The sequence below is a fragment of the Sapajus apella genome, unplaced genomic scaffold (genome assembly GCF_009761245.1).
Source record: "Sapajus apella isolate SASKATOON/1434 unplaced genomic scaffold, GSC_monkey_1.0 scaffold1, whole genome shotgun sequence".
In the NCBI taxonomy this organism is placed as follows: Eukaryota; Metazoa; Chordata; class Mammalia; order Primates; family Cebidae; genus Sapajus; species Sapajus apella.
Genome location: NW_022436941.1, coordinates 87,915,129 through 87,937,525, shown reverse-complemented (window position 1 = coordinate 87,937,525; position 22,397 = coordinate 87,915,129). Strand labels below are relative to the sequence as shown.

At 33.2% G+C, this 22,397-nt stretch overlaps 1 long non-coding RNA gene across 1 annotated transcript; it reads left to right on the top strand.

Moving 5' to 3' along the window:
• The first annotated feature begins 1,150 nt into the window (after nucleotides 1-1,150).
• LOC116564261 lies at nucleotides 1,151-6,767 on the top strand. The gene is made up of 3 exons (XR_004274823.1): nucleotides 1,151-1,256; nucleotides 3,972-3,975; nucleotides 6,757-6,767. It is a non-coding gene; the product is annotated as an uncharacterized LOC116564261 (long non-coding RNA).
• The last annotated feature ends 15,630 nt before the right edge of the window (nucleotides 6,768-22,397 follow it).

The following is a 22,397-nucleotide window of genomic DNA, read 5'->3' as shown; positions in this document are numbered from 1 at the left end:
TAAGACTGAATATATGTCCCAATTAGAAGTTGAATGGTACAGAAATTGCCAATAAAGAAATATTTGTCCATACATTAAGAAATTGTGAAAAAATAAAATATTAGATTTTCATTTTGCTCTTCATCTCAAATGTGTTTCTGTGTAGAGAGAATTGATGTTTGTAGGTATATTGGGGTTGATTTATAAGAAAATCCACAGATTATTTATAACTGTTTAGTTAAAGTATTAGATTCTGTATTGTGTGGTATGGATACTTTTGCTAAGGGCAAAAGTAGATTAATATTGTATTATATGAATTTCTAAATTGATATATCAATTGAGCAATTACAAATTTGAAAGGTACCTGTGGTATATTTCAGTAATGACCCTATTTATCTCTCCTCTCAGTAGCCACTGTGAATTGAACCATGTGATTTGCTTTGCCCAATGGAATCAGGTAGAAGTGACAATGTGCCAGTTTCAACTTTAGGCCTTAAGAGTTACTAGGTATTTCTACTTGAACTCTTAGACTTTTGTTGGAGCTTTTTGAAAAGTATACCTTCCATTTTATTCCAGGTACATATGAAAACTACATGGAACAAAGCCACTCCAGATAGGCAGTGATACACCAGAGGAGAGGAAATACACAAAGGAACAGAAGAAATATTTAAGGCAATAAGAACTGAGAATTCTCCAAATTAATATCAGATGCCAAACCACAGATCCAGGAAACAAAAGAACATGAAGCAGGATAAATGCCAAAAGAAAAAGAAAATATTTTTAAAAAACTACATCTAGTCATAATATATTCAAATTTCATAAAATAAAAGCTGAAGAGAAAATATTGAAAAGAGCCAGAGGGAAAAAAATGCCTTCCCTATAATAGAGTAAGAATAATAATTAAATCCGACTTCTCAAAAGCATACAATGAAGAGTAGGCACATAACACCAGCTAACTTCTTTTTTGGTAGATATAGGGCCTTGCTATGTTGCCAGGCTGCTCTTGAACAACTGGCCTTAATCAATCCTCCTGCCTTGGCATCCCAAAGTGCTGGTATAACAGGCATGAGTCACCAAACCTGACCTCAATTATGTATATATACTTAATATATGTAAGTATAATATATACATATGTGTATATACACACTTATATATAAATGAAAAGAATAATAGAAATAATACAAGTGGTAGGAGGAAAGAATTAGGAATATCTTATTATAAGGTACATGCACTAGACATGAAATGATATAGTGTTATTTGAAAGAGGAAGTGAATTGGTATATGTATATTGTGAACTCCAGAAATACCACTGAAAAAAGTAATAAAGAAAGGTTATAGTTGATATATAAGACAGAATAGAGAATTGGAACATTAAAAATGTTCATTAGGCCAGACGCCGTGGCTCACGCCTGTAATCCCAGAACTTTGGGAGGCCAAGGCAGGCACATCTCTTGAGGTCAGGAGTTCGAGGCCAGCCTGGCCAACATGGCAAAACCCGATCTCTGCTAAAAATACAAAAATTAGCCAGGCATGGTGGCATACACCTGTAATCCCAGCTACTTTGGAGGCTGAGGTAGGATAATCACTTGTACCCAGGAGGCAGAGGTTGTAGTGAGCTGAGATTGCACCACTGCATTCCAGCCTGGGCAACAGGTTGTCTGTCTCAAACAAACAAACAAACAAACACTCAATTAAAACTAGTAAGTGAAGAAAAAATGTGAAAGAACAAAAAAGGCAACAAATAAGAAACAAAAACAAATAAAGTAGATATAATATTAATGCAACAATATCAATAATTACGGTAAACATCAATATTTAAAATCGACCAATTAAAAGCTAGGGGTTGTCAAAGTTCATCAAAAAATAATAATCAATTATGTGATATTTACAAGAAATCCACTTTAAATATAAGTACATATATAGATTAAAAGTAAAGGAGCTGAAATAAATCAGGTTGGTGCAAATGTAATTGTGGTTTTTGCCATTAAAAATAATGCCATTACTTTTGCCATTGCCATTACTTTTAATGGCAAAAATGGCAATTACTTTCGCACCATCATAATAACATGTTAACATTAATCAGAAAAGTGGTAGTGGCTATATTAACTTCAGGCAGAACTAACTCAAGAGCAAGGAAAGTTATCAGGGCTAAAGAAGAGCATTACATAGTAACAATGGGGAAAATACTCCAAGAAGACATAACAATCTTTTATAGGTGTGTTCCTAGCAGAAGGGCATCATGATATGTAAAGCAAAAATTGATAAAACTATAGGCAGAAATAGATAAATTCACTATAGCACTTGGAGACCTTAACACTTGTCTACCAGCAATGGACAGATCTCACAGGCAGAAAATCAATTAGGACAAAATTGAACTCAATAGCACTATCGTAAACTGGTTATAATTGACATCTATAAACTACTTTATACAAAAAACAGTGGATTGCAATTTTTCTCAGGCTTACATGAAACATTTACCAGGATAGTCCTCATTCGGGGCCATGAAGCACACCCTAAAATATTTTAAAAAATAAAAATCCTACAATGTGTGCTCTCAGGCTACAATGGAATTAAACTAGAAATTAATATCAGGAAGACCGTTGTAACCCATCAGATACTAAGATACTAAAAAACACATGTCTAAAAACCACACTGATACATTTTAACGTCTTTTGGGTTAGGTGAAAACAGAAACCTAATTTGTCAAAATTTGCAGGATACAGGGAAAGCAGTGCTTAAAGGGAAATTTATGCTATTGAATGTATACCTTACAAAAGAAGAAATATCTAAAATCAACAGTCTAAGCTCTCACCTTAGAAAATCTAGAAAAGTAGAGAAAATTTAATTCAAAGTAAGGGAAAGAATAAAAATAGTAAAAATTAGAGTAGAAATCAATGAAATAGAAGCAGAAAATCAATAGAGAAAATCAATAAAACCAAAAGCTGCTTCTTTGAAAAGGTCAATAAAATGGAAGAAAATTTGGCCAGGCTCGTGAAGAATAACAAAGAGAAGACACAATTACTAGTATAAGAAATAAAACAGAGAGCATCACTACAGAACTTATGGACATTAACATGATAATAAATGAATATTATGAACAATCCTGTGCTCACAAATTTGATAACCTAGACAAAATGATCAAATTCCTTGAAAGACACAATCTGCCCAAACTGATGCAGGAAGAAATAGACAATCTAAACAGGCTTATATATACCTTAAAAATTGAATCAACAATTAATAATCATCCAAAACAGGAAGTAGTAGGCCCAAGTGGGATGGCTGGCAAATTCTACTAAAAATATGTAAGGAATAAATTATACAAATTTTCTACAATTTTTCCAGGAAATTGAATCAGAGGGGATACTTTCTAACTCATTCTGTGAGGACAGCATTACCCTGATACCAAAATCATCTAGCCATTAGAAGAAAAGTATAAATCAACAACTCTCATGAATACTGATACAAAAATCTTCAACAAAACATTAGCAAATATAATACAACAGTGTATTAAAAGAATTATACCCCAATTGAGATGTATATCAGATATATAAAACTGATTTAACTTTTTAAAATAAATTAATGAAGTCATCACTTTAATGGGCTAAAAGAGAAAAATAAAACTGAACAATAAGAAATTTAACAATCTTAATGGAAAATGGGCAAAAGACCTGAACAGACATCTCCCTAAAATATATATAGATGGCAGATTATCATAAGAAAGGACATTCAACATTATACATCATTAAGGAATTTCAAGTTAAAACAATAATGAAATACCATTACATACTTATACAAATGACCAAAATCCAAAATAGTGACAACACCAAATATCAATGAGGATGTGTACAGGCAGGAACTCTTGTTTATTGCTGGTGAGAATGCAAAATGGTACAGCCCCTTTGAAAGACATGTGGCAGTGTTTTACAAAACCATAGTGTTACCATACAATCCAGCAATTGCATCTTCTTGTATTAATTCAAATGAATTTAAAGCTTGGTATTTTCCCAAATTAATCCAAATGAATTGAAAAATTTGTATTGAAAGTAGCTGTACACGTGGTTGCCAAAGCTTGGAAGCAAACAAAATATCCTCCAGCAGACAAGTAGATAAACTATGGTATATCTAGACAATGGAATATTATTTAGTGCTGAAAAGAAATGAGCTATCAAGCCATAAAAAGACATAGAAAGAACGTAAAGGCATATTACTAAGTGGAAGAAGCCAATCTGAAAAGGCAACATACAGTATGATTTCAACTATATGACATTCTAGAGAAGGTAAAACTGTGAAGGCAGTAAAGAAATCAGTGGTTGCAAGGATTAGGGGGAAGAAGGAATGAATAGGCAGAGCACAGAGGATTTTTAGAGCAGTGAAGCTATTCTGTACATACTGCAATGATAGATACATGTAATTATACATATTTCAAATCCCATTCAATATGCAACACCAAGAATGAATCCTAATATAAACTATTGATTTTAGATGACAATCACTTGTCAATATATATTCATCAATCATAAAAATGTACCCGTCTGATGTACGATGTTGATAATGGGAAAGGTCGTGCATGGGTAGGGACAAGGATCTATGACACCTCTTTGCACTTTTTGCTGAATTTTGCTGTAACTAATATTACTCTAAAACATAAAGTTTATAGTAAAAAAAGATTAACAGTCACTTCATTGCTTTGTTTTTACTATCTCAACCCTATTGCTTTTAAATGATTAAATTTAAAATGTTCAGTTGATTCAATTCACTCATTAATCAGATAGTTTTCTCTCCATTTTTCCCTTTCTTTCATATGTGTAATATTTTGTTTTATAGACTTACAAAAGGATACATATTCAACTATTTGTTAATATTTTCTCCAATTACTTCACTAAGATAAAGATATACTTGTTTATACTTCTTCATCTGGTCTTTTCAAATAATCTATTTTTATTCTCTGTACTGACAGATACCTTCAAGTTCCTTATAACATAGTAAGGAGAGACCTTCTTAACCAAGTGAGGAATCTTAGCGCTTACCTTTATACTTCCTTCTAAAAACAGCCTAGAAGATGCTGAAATGAAGACTTATAGCTATAAACTGGCAACCATGTTTATCACTGAAGTGACTAGATTTTGTCATTCTGAAATTACTAACCAGTACCAGTAGAGATAAATTTGAAAGGCTATGAGTCTTAAATGTAGTTTACATTAAAAAATAGATTTTAGACTCAAATTAAGTGTCTATCACACACTAAATGTGAGACATGAGCAAATTACTTAACATATTTAACTTCCCCTTTTGTGAATGAAAATAGCCCTAAATAGTGCAATTATATTTGGTAAATAGACAGTATATGTAAAACTCTTTCCATTAAAAAACAGCACCTTATATGGACCTGATAAATTGTAACAGTATCTCCTTAGATAAAAGGAATAGACCCCTCAAATCTTTTTGTTAGAGGTAAGGATTACACCAGATCTGGGGTAAATTTCCTTTGTGTTTATTAAAAGTAAATCCTAGTATACTTGCTGTATAAATGGTTTGAATTTAAAAATATTCAGTTGATTCAAATCCTTAAAAAGAAAATAAAAGAAAGTAAGGTCCATAAATAGGGTGGGAGAGTATCACCCTATGATATACATAATCTCTTGAGTGAACTTCTGAGCTAGCATAAGAAAATAAACACTAAATGAAAGCATACATTCCTACTCCAAGGTAATGTCTCCTTTGACAGCAGTGCTAGAGATTGGGACTTTGGCAGAACAACTGTCAATCTTGAGGTAAAATCCCAAGAGCCCTGTGTCTATACAGGATGCTCAGGGTAGTACATGTTCTACATGGATGAGAGATTAGTATGCCACAAACCACCCCATGAGAAAGAGTACCAGCAGAGCACACAGTCAGTACTATGCTGTTATCAATGTAACCACAACAAGAAAGTGGACCTAGATAGCTCAACTGTTAGAAAATACCCACAAACATCTACAATAAATTTCAAGAAGAGACTCAGAAAACTCCACTATAGAAACACTCATCAAAGGACTGAACATCTTCCTTGCAGAGGGACACTGGGGGTCCGTGGCACATCTGGGGTTTCAATTAACTATAATTTTCCTGTTGCTGGGAAGAATTATATATTGAATATTTTAAATAATAATGTTCTGCTGTGTTATTGTAAATACATTTGTAAGCTAGATTCAGGATGGTGCCATACTATAAGGCTGTCAAGTGGTGAGACTGTTTCAAATTTCTGGGTAAGGAATTAATCTGAGATAGTCAACTTTTAAAAGTAATCTTGTTTTGTTTCTTTCTTTCCTTTTTGTTTGTTTTTAGTTTTTGTAATATCATATTTCATAAAGAGAATTCATAAGTGTGGCTGCTGTTCTCTCAAAATATGAATCACTTTTAATAAACAATTATAGCTACACTAGCAGGCTAGTTACACTTTATATTACACTCTATATTCAAGTTCATTTTGACAGTGCCCAATAAATTACTCAATTATCTGACTTCCTATCCAAGGAAAATATATCAATCTAGAAAGTTTAAATCCATTTCCAAAATAGACAAAAAAAATTTGGGAGTAGGCTGGCATTGGAATAATTTGTCTAAACAGGTTTAATTTATGCTTTATTTTTCATTGTCTGTTTATAAACCTGACTTATGAGAAACATCATCTAGAAAACACTATTAGCCTTCCCATTTTACAAATATAAAATTGAAATTGTGAGGAAATAAGATGTATTGTCATAATTCATCTTGCAAAATGCTGATAAAATTGAATAGTAAATGTAGATGTCCAAATTCTATTTTAATTTTCATTATGCCAGGCTCCCTTTTTGCTTGTATTTTACAATAAACACCTCAGAACTGCTGGCTCAGGGAATCTATTTCAGGAACTTTTAATATCCTCAAAGAAAATTAATATTGCTATCCTACTAGAAGAATTTGGAAGTTAAAAGACTTAGCAGACATGTATTGAAATGACCACTTAAAGACTAAATAACAAATAGTAGAAGCGATTATGTGGGACATGTATTTATTCCTTCAGCACCATCAATTTAAAATTTTTATAAGAACTCAAATTCTCTTCATAGAAACTGGCTTTATCACTAAACATTTATTTCCTTTATAAATAAACCTTCATTTTATCAACAGTCAATATGGTTTACGTAAATGGAATATTTATAAGAACGAAAGTTACATTTTCTAACCATGGACTAGGGAAAAGTAATATTCTAGAGTGACCTTGCTGTATCAGCTCTGAGTCCTGTCTCTCTTAAAGAGAGACTTTCATGGAATTGGCCATAGGTTTCTTGAGGATTTATGGGCAGCTCTAGGATATGGAAGTAGAAAGTAAACTATACTTGTCCACACAAAGTTGTTCAGATATACTGGATTTAAAATAGATGAACTAAGGTGAAAATGATGAGAGGATGTAAGATTAGAGGAGAAATATAACATGAAAAGAGACGAAAAGAAAAAGATTTTGCATTAGTTATCTTTCCTGATCCTCTCCTAATGCAAAAGCTTTTTTCTTTTCTTGTCTTTTCATTCATGTCTCCTCCAATCTTACCTCCTCTCATCCTTTTAACTTTATTTCATTTTCAATCGTTATTGCTAAACAAATTTGTGTGAACAGTATGGCATTTATTTTCTACTTCTGTATCACAGAGCTACCTACAAAATAGGCTTCATAATTGACTGGTGAAATAATCAGTACTACAACCCCCATGACACATGTTTATCTATGTGACAAACCTGCACAACCTGTACATGTACCCCTTAACTTAAAATAAAAGTTTAAAAAAATAATAAAAAAAGAAAACCTCTTGCCATATGTCTAGAATCATATGAAGTGGCAAAAAAATGTGGCAAAATATATTAGTGGGACATTAAGTAAAATGGATTGGGGAAAATATAGAACATTTTCAATAAAAGCCTTTTTAATTTATATAATTAATAAAAATAGTGAAGCCCCAGGAGAGTTTAAGGCATCTCTCCTGTAAAGAATTTCAACTTCTGGTCACTGAGGGTCCAAGTTTCTGTTTTAGATTTTAATTACAAGTTTTTATACATGATATCTTCAAACATAACATACATTGTTAAATTTGATTATTAAAAAGCATTGATATCTCTGAAACTGATAAAATATTAAACTTAAAAATATTATATTTTAAATCATTTCACATAAATTAACCGTATTCACTGAGAACATTAGACTGAGAAAGTGTGCCCAATGGCTAAACAGAAAAATATCTTTTTCTATTCTCAACATCAATTAAAAATTTCAGTTTATAAAATCAGATTGAACACAAAAGCAAAAAAAAAAAAGATAGAAACAAGAGATGATAAATTTTAAAAAAATACAACAGCACAGGAAAGGTTCATAACTTGTACAAGGAGTCCAACAAAGAGACAACAGAGGGAAAAGAGGAATAGAAGATGGAAAAAACAAGACCAAATTTTGAGAACCAATGGATACCAATATATAGATTCAGAGGCATTCTGAGTGACCAGAAAAAAAGTGTTAAATTATCTATATTTATAATATAAAAAGTTAATATAAAAAATCAATGGCTTTTCTATATGTCCTTAATGAACAATTAGAATTTGAAATAAAAATACTATTTACATTACCACCAAAAATGCAAAAGATGTAAATAATCTAGCAAAATATATATACTCTGTATATACAGAAAACTATAAGATTTTGGTAAAATAAATCAAATAAAATGTAAATAACTGCACATATATTCCATTTTAAGATGTTAGTTCTTCCCAACTTGCTCTATAGATTCCACACAACCCCAATAAAAATCCCTTATATATATATATGTCTTCAATGCTTCAAAAATTTATATGAGAACGCAGAAGAACTAGAACAACCAATAGAATACTAAAGAAGAAGAACAAAATTGGTGAACTTGCATGACCCAATTTTAAAACTTACTATAAAACTGTAATCAAGACACCAGGGTATTGGTGAAAGAATGGGCTCACAGATTAACAGGCCAGAATAGAGAGCCCAGAAATAGAACCAGACAAAGGGAGTCAGTAGATCTTTGCCCAAAGAGCAACGGCAATTCAGTGGAGAAAGAATAGTCTCTTCAGTAAAAAATACAGAAGCAATTGCACATTCTATGCAAAAAATAAACATGTATCTTACACTTTTAACAAAAATAAACTCAAAATGGATTATGAGCTTAAATGTATAATAAAAAGCTTCTAGCACCATGATTTGGAAATGAGTTTTTGGATATATCAGCAAAAGCATACCATAAAAAAGATACACTGGACTTCATTAAAATTAAGAATTTCTGTTCTGCCAAAGACACCGTTAAAAAAATGAAAAGACGAGCCACAGACTTGGAAAAAAATTTGCAAAACACAAATCTAATATACTGGATTGTATCCAAAACATACAAAGCACTTTCAAAACTCAATAGCAAGGAAACCAGTGAATTAAAAATTCAAAAAGACCTGAAGATACACCTTACAAAAAAATATATATAGATGGTAATTGTATGAAAATATATTCAACATCATTTGCCACTAGCGAATTGCAAAGTAAAACAGTGAGATATCATTTGATATGGTTTCGCCATGTCCCCACCCAAAATCTCATTTTGAATTGTAATCCCCATAATCCCCACGTGTCAAGGGTAGGACCAGGTGGAGTTATTTGGATCATGGCAATGGTTTCCCTCATGCTGTTCTCGTGACAGTGAGTGAGTTCTTAGGAGATCTGATGGTTTTATAAATGTCTGGCATTTCCCCTGCTGGCACTCATTCTCTCTCCTGCCACCCTGTGAAAAGGTGACTTCTGCCATGATTGCAAGTTTCCCGAGACTGCCTCAGCCTTGCAGAACTGTGAGTCAATTAAACCTCTTTTCTCTATAAATTACCAAGTCTCAAGTATTTCCTTATAGCAACATGAGAACCGACTAATACATCATTACATATATACTAGAATGGCTAAAATCCAAAAATCAGATAATGCTAGTTGCTGTCAAGGATATACAGCAAGAGGAGGTCTTGTTCATTGCTGGTGGAAAGGCAAAATAATACAGCTACTTTGGAAGACTGTTTTCAGATTCTGAGAATGCTGAACAGTCTTATGGTTTGCCACTAGGTTTTACCCAATTGATTTACATAGTTATCTTCACCCAAACACTTTCACACAGATGTTTATAGGAGCTTTATTTATAATCACCAAAAACATAGAACAGCCAAGATGTCCTTTAATAGGTGACTGAATAAGCAAAATGTACATCCACATAATTAAATATTACTAATCAATGAAATATGTGAGTTATCAAGCCACAAAAGACATGAATTTTATATACATAATGCTAAACAAATTTTAACAGTCTGAAAAGGCTATACGTTATATTATTCCAATTATGACATTCTGGGAAAGGCAAAACTATATGGATGGTAAATAGAACATGTTTGCAATGGCTTAGCATAAGAAGGTTGAATGGGTAAAGCACAAAGCATTTTTTAGAAATGTTTAGTTATTCTGTATAATATTATAATGGAGGATATGTGATACTATGCATTTGTTGGAACCCACAGAAGTTTATAGTGCAAAAGGGGAATTATGATGTATGCAAACTTTGAAAAAAATAATTTGAAGTTTGGGAGATCCCAATATGAATGCACAAATCATTTAACAGTCTAACTATATTACAGACATATGAAAAAAATGTCATGAGAGTAAGAAGGGTGAAGGTGCTGATGGGCGTAACTTTAGAAATGAGTAAATATGAAAGGCTAACAGCAAAACAAATTGTATTTGAGTACTATACTCTAATTAATACAGTTGTGTTCCATGAGACTATGGGTTAACAATTCTGATTCGCTATTATACATGTTTTTTTAGTTAAACAATTAAGCAAATGAGTGGAAGATAGTGGGAGCCAGGTTTCTAACTGTTGGAATGGAAATTTACAGATAAAGAAATAAAGGAGGTTAGAACAACATATGTGGTGATGCATTAGAGTCATAGATATCCATTGATATGAACTCATGTTTACCTTAACATAGACATAGTTTCAAATAGAAAAGTTCTTCATATAGGTATATACATGAGTTAGTATATGTATATATGAGAAACAATGTCATCCCAGTAGCACTAAACACACCAAGTACCCACACCTGGATTTCAATGAATCAAGCCACTCTCAGTAAAAGGAACAAGGGCTTTCTAAAAAATTACTAACTCTTGAACTGGGAAATAAAATATACAGATGATCCTGGAACATCTTATAGCGTCAGAAAGTAATAAAGTGCTTAAAAAATATCCATAATTAATAAGGAATGCAAAAATGACACAAGAGTCAACTAAAAAGTTTCCAATGACAAATGACTTTTAAAAAGTGTGTGTGTGAGCAATAAAATAAATACTGCAGTATTAAATTATAATCTAAAGTATAACATATTTATTAGTAAAGAATGATCTAAATAAATGAATAATTCAATAAATACATGGGTGACAAGAAACAAATTTCCCATGTATATTAATTCCAAACAATTTTTGTCAATACCCTGTTTTCAAGTAAGGGGAGCATAGCTCTCCACTCCTTAAGTGTGAAATGTGCGTAGTGACTTCCTTCTAAAGAGTATAGCATTAGAGGCTAAAAAAGAATGACTTTACAGCAGAGAAACCTGACAAGCACTACCTCAACCACATGAATAGTGATAAGTCATATTGATAGTATGTACCCTTGATATGATTTGATTAAAATGGTATTTTGCATCTGTGGTCTTCCTCCCAAAAGAGCAATAATCCAGGTCTACTCATAAGAAAAACATCACACAAATCCCAGTTGACAAACATTCTATGAAATACCTGACCAGAGCTCCACAAAACCATCAAGATGATAAAAAGCAAAGAAAGTTTGAGAAACTGTGGCAGCCAAGAGAAACCTAAGGAGACATGACTGCTAAATGCAATGTGGTGTCCTTGTTGGGATTCTGGAACAGAAAATAGCATTAGTTAAACAGAAATGTGAGTAAAGCATGGACTGCCATACAAGTATTATCAGTTGGGAATGTGGGTTGGTTCCAAGTCTTTGGCTATTGTAAGTAGTGCTGCAATAAACATATGTGTGCATGTGTCTTTATGGTAGAATAATTTATAATCCTTTGGGTATATACCCAATAATGGAATTGCTGGGTCAAATGGTTTTTCTGGTTCTAGATCCTTGAGGAATTGTCACACTCTCTTCCACAATGGTTGAACTAATTTATACTTCCACCAACAGTGGGACAGCATTCCTATTTCTCCACATCCTCTCTGGCATCTGTTGTTTCCTGACTTTTTAATGAACACCATTCTAACTGGCATGAGAAGGGCTGGATAAAGAAAATGTGGCACATATGCACAATGGAATACTATGAAGCCATAAAAAAGAATGAGTTCATGTCCTTTGCAGGGACATGGATGGAGCTGAAAACCATCATTCTCAGCAAACTAACACAGGAACAGAAAACCCAACACTGCCTGTTCTCATTCATAAGTGGGAGTTAAACAGTGAGAACACATGGACACAGGGAGGGGAACATCACACATCACAGCCTGTTAGGGGGTGGGGGGCAAAGGGAGGCATCAGGACAAATACCTAATGCGTATCGGGCTTAAAACCTAGGTGACGGGTTGATGGGTGCAGCCAACCACCATGGCAGATGTAAACCTATGTAACAAACCTGCATGTTCTGTGCATGTATCCCAGAACATATATATATGCACACACACACACATATATATATAATCAGAATTAGTTCATTAGTTGTAACAAATGTAACATACTATACCAATATGTTAATAATGTACGCATATATAATCAGAATTGATTCATTAGTTGTAACAAATGTAACATACTATGCCAATATAAGATGTTAATAATGTACATATATATGTATATATATATATATAAAATCAGAATTGATTCATTAATTGTAACAAATGTAACATCCTGTTCCAATATAAGATGTTAATAATGGAAGATTTAAATGTGAAGTATGAGAAGTCTCTCTACTATCATCAAAACTTTCTCTAAATGTAAGCCAGTTTTTAAAGAACAGGTTTATTTTTTAAGTAATGAAAAACCATCCTCATCTCACTATATCATAGTACATTTTAGAATGTTGGTGACAATTAGATACACTAAGATCTTCCATTAAAAAAAAAGTCAATAGCTATTGAAATAATAAACAGGCAAATGGCATTGAATTTCCCTACCTGAAAATTAGGAATTAGAATAAATGAAAGAATGCTTCCACAATTCTGAAGGAAAAGGATTCCCAAACCAGAATTATATAAATAACTATACTGTCATTTACTTATAAACATAGAATGAGTATTTTATTAGACATGCAAGTTCTGAAAAAGTTATTTCCCCCAAGTCCTTTGTCAGGAATCATGATCAAAACAAGGAAGAAACTAAATGAAGTGGAAGGCACTGGCTCCAGGATACAAGGGCTCTGACCCATGAGAAAGATGAAGGAAATTCTAGGTTGGCAATTGTGCAGCAAGCTCAATGATTATTTATACTAGACCAAATCAAGAGAACAGAGGGCTTCAGAAGGAATGTCTTTGAGAAAAAAAAATTGATGTATTAATTTACAAATTTATTATTATATATTAATAGGATATATATATTATTAAAGATAATTTGGTGACTAATTAGTGATACAGAGAAGTGAGCAAATGAAAAAAGAGGCAATTATTAACTCCTGGAATGCCAAAGGGTTATAAGAAATGAAATTATCATACACTGTAGGTTCAATTGTGAAAAATATTTACATAATCTTGATAAGGTAAATTTAGATTTGGGATCTAACCACAATTATGATATAAAACTCACAAGAAAAAAATGTTTGAAAAGAAAATGTGTTTGGGGTGGTTAAAATGATGGCATAAAAATACTATTTGTACATCTCCAATACTGAGAAACCAAAATAATGGATGCCATATAGAGCTGAAAAATAAAAACAAAATGCCATTATAAACATGTTATTTGGAAATGTAGCTATTTAAAGAAATGTATATATTTAAAGAAACAGACAGGTGGAAAGTACTTTTCAATAAATAGTTAAATTTAGAATGGGAAGGATGGAGTAGGAACTTGCATTCAGGGCTGTATTCCTTTCCAGAGCTACTTAATTTCTGACACAAGAAACATGAGATTTTCATCAAGAAATCTAAATAAAGTTGAATATGTTGAGATTCAATAACCTAGAATTGTATCAGTCTTTAGAAAATAGATTCAAATTAGGGCAAAGATGTTTAATGTAATTAGGAAATTCATTTATGATATTTATCAGTAAGATATAAAAAATATGAAAAGAATGATATATGTTCATTATTTCATATCACTAAGAAAAATATTGGGTGAGTGGCATTTTATTACCAAGTTGTCAGGGAACAATTACTTAAGTGATGAGAACTCTGTTTAGCATCAACTCTTAATGAAACATACTGTGAAAAACCTACCATAATTTGAGAGGCAATATAGATCCCAAGATATGCAGCCTATAATTCTAAATAGTGATGTGATCTTTTTCCTCTAAATGGAGAGAGGAGAGGCGAAGAGCAAGGAAAATGGCAACTGAAGATTTTATTCATTGGTTTTGTTCCTCCCACCTCTGAGAACAGTAAGCTGTGTGAATTCTGACCTCAAAATATAACAAAATCACATAGAGTTCCTTTTGTCTCTTCAAACCTCATGAAGAAATCTCAGCCTACTTGCATTTCCATTATCCTCCAACACAATATACAACTAGAGACAAGTGCTATCTAAGATAATTATATTTGAAAGCTAAGGAGGAGGTATAAGCAAGTAATCACAAATTCAAGGAACCATGAAGATATGTGAGCCAGCAAAGTATCCAGAGAGAGATGATGTTCACTATGATGTAACCTATGTATATGCATACATTACTTTTTGGGAAATCATCTGAATCTCCTTTTGGAGTCATAAAACTACTTCTAAAGAAGTATCATTACTCTAAAATTTGTCACATTGCTTCTTGCACAATTGAAAACGTAAGTTTTATCAAACAATTCTTATTCCATAATGGGTAAACATATCTTTTTAAAAAAATCTCCAGGATCTAAGTTTTGTTTTGGAAAGTATCACTAAGCATGTGCAATTATATTATGCATTATCAGACTGGAGTAAACTGTTTTAACATTTATGGCACAGTTATGGCCAAGATGTTTTCTAGTCTGTTCTCTGAACTGTCTCAAATACCACTTTTCTAAAATTCAACCTCTTTATATCCCTATGTTGTAAGTGGAAATGAAATTTCTAATACATGATCTGTCTTCTTTTCATATAAGCTTGTCTTCTTAAATACAAATATCCAGAAGCAGAGAAGGAGACAGAGATAAGTCAAAAGGCTCATGCTACTATGTACTTATAGTTGAGTCAGAGGACTCCACATTCACAGAAAAAAATGGGTTTCAGTATATTTTTCCCTTTACCTGGAATATCCTTCTCATCCATTCACTTTTCTGTTACTGACCATTGACAACTCTTTTATAACCCTACTCCTGAGTCTTTTCCTTGTCTTTTCTCAATGTTTTATTAATATCTTTGTAATATACGCTTCTATATCTAACAAAGTGACAGTATATTCCTCAAGAATAAAAAACTCATCATTGCCACCCCCACAGCCACAGAGTCTACCATATTATTCAATAAAATATTTGTCAATAAAATGAAAAATTAACTAAAGGGAATACAAACATTAAAGGGGTCTATTCATGTCATTTTCTCACTTTATCTTTGAGTTATTGGTGGTGGTGTTTTTTTTCTCTGTGTGAGCTCGTATTAGAGTGCCACTCTTAATCAGAAGGATTTGTTGTAAGTATTTCCCAAATAGTAGTATATTCATTTCCCAGGTAGTAGCATATGAATTCTATTTATGAAGTTTTAATGTGTATTATGACTTGGAGTTTATACTATATTGCTTTTGTTACCAAATTGAATTTTAAACAGGAAAATGAGTACTTGTTTCCTAGGCTATTGGTCCTGTAAATTAGTGAACAAGTCATGGGATCCAGCAGGTTAACTCTGCTAATCATTGCTCTCTGATCTTCATGGTCTTCCCTGTTGGGTCTTTCCTTTCTTTTTTTCCTGTTTTTCCTCTGTCTTGTATCAGTAAAATTTGTCATCATTTCTTCTCTCTATTGTTGGTAGTCATGGCTGATATCACTGGATACAATTAGAAGGCAGCAGTATTAAATCATAAAATACTATTAGAGGGAGATGTAATGATGTAGCAAAAATATAGAGTACAGTTGTATGTGCCTAATGGCAAATCTTATTTTGACATGTTCAATTTCATTCTAATCTCAATTCCTTCTAAATGAACTACATGGGCCTGCTATATTTGAGCACATTGACTGCCCTGCATTTATTCACGGGAACTTATATTTTGTGAAAACTTATGAACAAAACAGATATCCACTCATTGCCTTTTTTTCTTACATAAAAATAAAAACCCTCTATGCAATGGTGCATTCAATTTCATTATTTTAAATGTATTTTTAAAAGCTATTTTAAGTAAAGCTGCAATAATTTTTGCCACTTCTACATAAGGAAAATCAATCCAGATTGTATACAAATATGTTCCAACTCTCATCCCTACCCCATTTAACCTTCCTATAGGGATTCAATGAGTTGTAAAAAAAGTTAACAAATGGGATTAGCATAATTGCTTTCTCTAGTTAGCTAATGGTTTCTTCGCTGTAATTTTACACAGTTTCTGGCTCTACTGTTACCTTGGGCTATGGCATAGAGTGTTTTTTTTATGCTCAAGATCCTACAAAATGTGTTGTTTTCAGAGACATACATATATGTTAACTCAGAGTAGAAAGATATTAAGATCTTATATTTTACTGTGACTGGAAAGAGACTGTAAATATAGCTTACCGTTCATGTAGTCTGTCTTTTCTTTGTCAACTCTAATAGCAGGAAAATTTATGTAAATATACAATACAGAATGGGAACAAATTGGGCCACTCACTGGCCATTTACTTCTATTACAAAGTCAACAATTACTAAAAACTAAGTCAACAATAACTAAAAACCAATACATGTTTGCTCTCTTACAGCCACATGGTCATTTTCCTTACCATTTGCATTGTGAAGCTAACAGGCTCTGTAAAAACCAAAGATGTTTAGTAGATTGCTGAGGGTCTAAGGCTCATGAAAAAAGGAAGATTCAGTCTTCACAGGCAATATGCTGTGACTTTAAAATGTCTCCTACCTGCAGGCTGCCTTTTGGTTCTTCCTCCTTGCCTTGCTCTTCTGATCTCGAGGCTTGGCTGGGGTAGTATTTAAGAGTGGCCTCACACAGAGTACCTAATTTAGAATATAGAGAATGGCCACTTTCATATTCAGCCCACACTCAACACTTCCTTTCACACCTGCCTGTTCATGGTTTGTGGATACATCTGTGCTACCCCCTCCCCGACTCCAGCATAAGCTCCTTTAAAGAGATTATTCATCTTTGTGTTCTTTTCTTCACCAGTACCTTGAAAAATCATTCATCTATAATATACATTGAAAAATATATATATTCCAAGCAATTTTAATTGATCCTAGATTCCCCCAAAGTAGTTATCTTTATTAAAGTACTTCCCTGCTTAATTTTATACTTCCCTTAGCATATCTTTGCTTTGAACATCATGTCATAATTATGATGTTCTTTAAAGTGTTATTAATATTTCCTATATTAATTCTGTCTTGCTAGCTATGTTGGCAAAAGCTGCCTGTTTTCCTATGAATCTTTTAAATGAGCCCAGAGGCTAAAATGTAACTGGCAGATTCAATAAAAGGCTTAAACATTGTTAACTTTCATTTCCATGGCACAAAGAAAGAGGCCCTCATTTGGGATTTCCTGCTCACATGTACAGCCACCTCATATGTGATTTCTTATGTTTCAAAATGGTAATGCGCCCCTAAACTAAAATCAATTTGTAAATTCAATTCATACAAAAATACCAGAAGAAAAAGCCAAGGCACAGAATTAGGGAGGCAGATGTAATGCAAATATAAAATATAAGAAATTTTGTTCTTGTCATCCTGATCTTCACACTTTTTATCTATGTTTATCTCATTATTCCAGTTAAGAACATTTGAAAATAATTTAAGCAACAGAGAAGGATTTTATGCTAAGAAATTATAAAAGAAAGAAGTGCAGACGTGACGACTAAACGTAATATAGCCTGGATGGGATCCTGGAACAGAAAAAGGATGGTGGCTAAAAACTAAGAAACACTGAAAAATGTATTGTCTGTAAAATGTTCATAAATGAAGATGAAAACTTCCTGAATCAAACATTGTACCTTATCTTACAATTCTGTATTACAGAGCACTAGGATGTTGTTAAATGCCACTTCAGTTTTTAGTAAATGCTATGCCGATATCTTGGTGAAAATAGGAGAGCGGTGGTCTCTGTTGTAGATACAGGAAAATATTATTAAAAGATTTATTCCTATATTATATTATATGTAGCCTTCTTTTCCACTTTTATGAACATTAACCTATGGTCCCAGCTAAGTTACAGTGTGGACTATATGGTATGAATAACTTCCTTGCTTATTATCAACAGTCACTAGGAAATAAGACACTGTTTCAATACTTGCCAAAGCCCTGCCATGTATGAAACATACATTTCCCATCCAAAAGCAAAGTCAAATTGTGTATTTTCTTCTTCTGTCTTACAATTTCTACTATATGCAATTCTTCATTTTCCTTTTGAAAGGTTTGGTTTGTCCACCCAGCCCTAAATCCTGAGTCTAGGGATATTTACAGTATCCCTAGACTCCAAATTCTCAATCTACAAGAAGATTGAAAATACACTTTCAGGGTGGAGACACGCTTGGCATCTGAACAGATTATGCTTTATGCTTTTGTATTAAGAGACAAGACCGGACTATAGATTTATTCATGTCATCTCTGTGAAACATTGACTTCCTCTATTCCCTGCAATGTCAGCACTTTCAGCACCTTTATCCTTAGCTTTCTTAAGGTTAGCTGGGCATCTCCAGCAAAGATGGATGTTCCCTGGATAGCACGTTCATCACCGCTGAGCTGAACTAGGTCCCTTCTAAGTCTAACAGTCTGTGGATCCAAGGTACTGGAAGTAAATAGAAACATGATAATAGGAAAAGCAGAGTAGAACTAGAAGGGTCCATCACTTTGTCTCTACAGATGCTTGGCTTAGTCATAACCACCTCAAAAAGCCTCTGTTGGTACACTCCTCAGCACAGCTACCAAGAAAGCCTTTCCTCATGCCCCCAACAATAAGTACACTTTCCAATTCTGATTTTAGTTAGTATACTGTATCCCCTTACAGACACTTAATAAGTCCCATTTGATTATAATTATTTATGAATTTCTTGTGTTAAAGTATGTATCAAATGAGTTTTTAAAAACTTAATATGTAAAAATCTATGATGTTAATCAATTTATATATAGTAAGTAAATCCAAATTAGGATGCATCTGACTGTCTTCCATGCCTGAGAAAATTAAAAGGTTGAACAAATTGTTTGAAAGGCATCACAAAATCTTTTCATAAAGCATAGAAGAAAACATTAGTATCTAAGCAACCCAGATAAAGTGCTTTTTAGTCAGGAGAGCTTAAAAGCCAAAAAAAAAAAAAAGAAAAAGAAAGAAAGAAAAAAGATATGTCATTTAAGAAAAAGATTATTGGTAGTTATATTTCACATTAAAATAGGCAAAATCAAATTCTCAGAGCCCTCAGTCTGTCACTCAAACTCTTATTAAAGTGTTGGGAAGGAGTTTAACTGTATAAAACACAATCCCTCCATTTTGTTCAAGACACTTCTTCTTAACTTATAAAGAAAGTAAAACTGAAGACAAATAATTATTTAGATAAGACTGAAGGGCAAATCAAATGCCAGAGTAGTGGCTCGGCTCAAAGTATAGAGAATGCCTTTTCATTGTAAAGACTGCTTGACCTACAGCTAGGGCAGGGCATCAGAAAGGATTTCTAAAAAGAGAGAGGCAACTTGAATTCTACCTTGAGTAAAGGATACCCAGGACTTGACTGAAGCAAGAAAAGTGGTGTGTGTGTGTGTGTGTGTGTGTGTGTACACATGCTTCCTTGCTTGCTTTGCTAATATTCTGTGTGCCCCTTTGGATCTAGGCTTAACTTGCTTTAGCTTTTGGGAAGTGACCTGAATAGGCTACAGCAGAGGGTTCTCTCATGCTTCATACTGTGTTCCACTAGCCAATGGGGAGACCATGCAGGGAGTCAAAGTGACCAAGACGGGGAAGGCAGAGGATTCATTCTAATAGATCCCATAATGAGTGATTGTCTCAGCATGGAAGTGTTCTTGGACCAAAGTTATAGATATTTTTGAGTGTTAGATTCATGATCTGACCCAGGTATTTTGCCTGGATTGAGGTGTTTTAGTCAAATGATCATTAATTGATCCTTTAATCAATTAAGACTGTTTCCACACAATTCTTTTACTGTCAAACTAATAATTACTCCCCCTTTGACCCCCCAAGATCCAAGGTTAGTAATACCCCACTGTTACTAACCCTTAGAAACTGCACTATTCTTTGTGGATTCTCTGTACTCTGCCAAACCTTTTTAAGTAGGTCCAATAAACTGCTTCTTGAGTTATCCTATGCCACTGGTTTCTTCCTGGAACACTGAATGATATATATGTCCCTGATGATTGGAGGAGACAAAGGGAAATGTGGACACACCATAGAAGAATCAGAATACAGAAATTCTAGATGTTGGGAAAATCAAAATACCTTCAGTTTGAGAAAGTAAAAGATTATGAGGAGCTTATCCCCACAAATTTAATGACAGAATGTGCAGACACCCTTGAACGCAAATGAACATGAAACTCAAACTTTGGTGCCCTCCTACCACTTTCTACAGCTCCTCTCCTTCCTAAGCACCAGGTTCCTCACAGCTGTGCACCATAGGGCTAAGCCTCCTCAACCATTTGTGTCCCACTCATCTTATTCTAAGATGTCCATACTTGAAGAGTTTTATAAAATGGGGTTATTAATCTTGGGAGTCACAGCAGTCATGAAATCAGTTGAAACTACGTGTGAATAATATGTGTACACATGAATTTTTGTTGGGAGGGGAAATCATTTGTTTTCATTAGGTTTTCAACTGAGCCTATAATCTCCAACCTTCCAACACACACACACACACACACACACACACACACACACACACCCCCCACACTTTTAATGTGGTTAACTTCTGACAAAAGGTACATGAATGTATATAGAACTGTATTGAACATAGCAGGTACATAGGACACATATTTTATAGTATTGATTCACAATGTAGTAGATTCCATTATGGTATTCTTGAATCAAAATCCTTAGGTTTAAATCAGGTTCTAATTAAATAGTTGACATGAAACATTTTCTTAATATTTTTGATCCTATACATTTTCATGTTCTAAACAAGAACAATAAAAATGCCTATATCAGAGAGTTATTATATGAATAGGTGAGATATTACTCATGAAAACTCCTTGTAAGCTGTTAAGAATTAATAACTCATCCAAGGGTATTTTTATTTTAAACAAGACCTTTGCTCTTTAACCCAGTATGGTCAATCTTCAATGGTGGCCAAAGGTACCATGGTTTTATATATTTCCATACATTTGCTTGCATTATACCATAATGTTTTTGCTAGCTTAAACTAATCCTGGAGCTAAAGATAATTGAAATTCTTTTAATGACAATTTCTATACAATTAAATGTAGTTATCTCATGTTATTTCATTTGGAGATATTTTAAAGATGGATTTAATGTCTCTGAAAATGTTTTGTCAGGAGTAATATGTATTACTTCATATATTATTACTTTCTCACCTACCATATGGAAGTTTTGGGGTATTTAAAAATCACATTTATTTTAGAGCCTGGAATCAATGTATTGTTGGGAATTAGAGATACCATTATCATTGTGAAGAATTAAAAAATTATTTATATTTGACCTCTGACCTTTATTATTGTGCGAATTTTAAAAATTTTGCTAAAACTTTTTCAGTTTATTCACTACATTTAATTGCCCAAATCACATATGTGATTGCCTTCCTCCCTGCTTTCCCCCTGCTTATCACATTCCCTTGGTGGTTTCGCTTAGGAGCCCTTTTTAATAAACTACTGGTACAAGGATTATCATCTCAGGGTTGCTTTGGAGGAAGACGACCTAAGTCATACAGTGTCCAAAGCGTCATGTGTAATTGACAAACAGCGCCTGCTGTAATAATGCTAGCAATAATTTCATTAGTCATAAAAACGAAATGACTTCTAAATGTGCTTATTTTATGTTCATCACATAACTCTTGGAGAACTTGGATTATTACATTTTAGGATTAATTCATTGCATTC